Genomic DNA, 2,500 nt, shown 5'->3' on the forward strand with positions numbered 1-2,500 from the left:
CCACGTTGCGCCCTAACCTAACCCACGTTGCGCCCTAACCTAACCTACGTTGCGCCCTAACCTAACCTACGTTGCGCCCTAACCTAACCTACGTTGCGCCCTAACCTAACCTACGTTGCGCCCTAACCTAACCTACGTTGGGCCCTAACCTAACCCACGTTGCGCCCTAACCTAACCCACGTTGCGCCCTAACCTAACCCACGTTGCGCCCAAACCTAACCCACGTTGCGCCCAAACCTAACCCACGTTGCGCCCTAACCTAACCCACGTTGCGCCCTAACCTAACCCACGTTGCGCCCTAACCTAACCCACGTTGCGCCCTAACCTAACCCACGTTGCGCCCTAACCTAACCCACGTTGCGCCCTAACCTAACCTACGTTGCGCCCTCACCTAACCCAAGTTGCGCCCTAACCTAACCCACGTTGCGCCCTAACCTAACCCACGTTGCGCCCTAACCTAACCCACGTTGCGCCCTAACCTAACCCACGTTGCGCCCTAACCTAACCCACGTTGCGCCCTAACCTAACCCAAGTTGCGCCTTAACCTAACCCACGTTGCGCCTTAACCTGCCCTGTAATTGTTAGTTATATGAATCTAGGAATTCGTGTAGCGTTGCCTAATTGCAACCATCTCAACATAGTTCACTTCGCGCACACTGTGGTGTTCTGCGTATTGATTCATTTTACGGTGCGTACCCTCACATCTTGCGAGTGTTGCTTACTTTCCACATGGTCCCGCTATCCACTGTATTGTGTACTGCAATAGGACGTATATCGCCCCCGCCCCCCCCCCCCTCCCCTCCTGTCACCTCTAGCTCGTCGGTCAGGAGTTCGCGTGTTGAATGCGCTTCGCAGCTGTGCAATGGCATTCGCATACGTACGCTGGCCACCTTCCACGTGTTCTTTCGTGCACACGTCGCAGCGTGTATGTATGCTGATGGAGTGCGTCGTGACACACAACATCCAGGCATGCAAGACTCGTAGAAGTCGCAAATGTAGATGGATGTCTACGTTTGCTGCCCAAGTTACGCAAATGAACTGGAAATCCGTTGTTGCGCGGTTGTTCGCGCTGGAGGTGAATCGTTGATATCGACGATCGGTACAGGTATTAACCGGTTGCTTCAGCGACACCCGTCATACCCACGAACGTGAGTGGGCATGTGGGTATGAAGCGATACGCGGCGGTGGCTGGGTGGGACCGTCCCCGGCCGGTGAGGGGGGGGCGCCCGGCGTGCTGGCCGCGCGCTGCGTGGGCGCACGCGCGGCAGCCGGCTGGTGGGGGCGCCCAGTGGCAGGCGCGCCGGCTGACGGAGGCGGCAGGCGGCGCATCTGCGTGCCGGCGCACCCAGCGCGCGGCGCCGTGCGGCCAAAGTGGGTCCTCCCGGGCCCGGTGCGAAGCGCGGTGGACATCTGCAGTGTGCTGGTCCGATTGAGGACTGTGTGCGTTGAGGATGCGCCGCCGCCCGGCACTCGGCGCCGCGACGCCGTCTGCTGCTCGGTCGCCCCCGCGGTTCTCGCAGGTGGTTTGTATCGCAGCTGTGCGGATGTGTTGGCGCGTGCGCTGTGCTGGGAGAGTTCGCTTTGGCACCCAAGTGGGGCTCTGCCCCTCTGTGGCGCTGGCGTTGGAGCTGCCCGGTCACTGTTTGTGGCCGCGTGTTGTCTCCCGCCGGCAACACCACGACAGCACGCTCCCGGGCCTCTGTCGGCAGCGGCAAGCTCAGTTGGGAGCACGGGTGGTCGCACTGAAAGCGTCTACTCGCCTATCTCCGGGCGATTGCGCCTCTCTCGAACCCGACCAAGTACTTAGGACGGCGCTGCGCGCCGCCGGGACCTGAGAGGGTTTCGAGGTGTATCGTGCAGGGGAGCCCAGCCTCCTCCTGTTTGCAGAATAATTGAGCGGACGCTTGCGTGTTCGCGCGGGCCCCCGGGACACACTCCCGGGCGGCCGGCTGCTCAGCTCTAGTTGACGCAGCTCCCTGGTTGATCCTGCCAGTAGTCATATGCTTGTCTCAAAGATTAAGCCATGCATGTCTCAGTACAAGCCGCATTAAGGTGAAACCGCGAATGGCTCATTAAATCAGTTATGGTTCCTTAGATCGTACCCACGTTACTTGGATAACTGTGGTAATTCTAGAGCTAATACATGCAAACAGAGTCCCGACCAGAGATGGAAGGGACGCTTTTATTAGATCAAAACCAATCGGTCGGCTCGTCCGGTCCGTTTGCCTTGGTGACTCTGAATAACTTTGGGCTGATCGCACGGTCTTCGTACCGGCGACGCATCTTTCAAATGTCTGCCTTATCAACTGTCGATGGTAGGTTCTGCGCCTACCATGGTTGTAACGGGTAACGGGGAATCAGGGTTCGATTCCGGAGAGGGAGCCTGAGAAACGGCTACCACATCCAAGGAAGGCAGCAGGCGCGCAAATTACCCACTCCCGGCACGGGGAGGTAGTGACGAAAAATAACGATACGGGACTCATCCGAGGCCCCGTAATCG

At 59.0% G+C, this 2,500-nt stretch overlaps 1 non-coding gene across 1 annotated transcript in view; it reads left to right on the forward strand.

Moving 5' to 3' along the window:
• The first annotated feature begins 1,973 nt into the window (after positions 1-1,973).
• Positions 1,974-2,500, forward strand: part of LOC126197020 (small subunit ribosomal RNA) — a 1,909-nt gene continuing 1,382 nt past the window's right edge. The window contains exon 1 of the ribosomal RNA XR_007539431.1: positions 1,974-2,500. This exon is cut by the window's right edge and continues 1,382 nt beyond it. This is a non-coding gene — a ribosomal RNA (small subunit ribosomal RNA).

Source organism: Schistocerca nitens, chromosome 7, assembly GCF_023898315.1.
Source record: "Schistocerca nitens isolate TAMUIC-IGC-003100 chromosome 7, iqSchNite1.1, whole genome shotgun sequence".
In the NCBI taxonomy this organism is placed as follows: Eukaryota; Metazoa; Arthropoda; class Insecta; order Orthoptera; family Acrididae; genus Schistocerca; species Schistocerca nitens.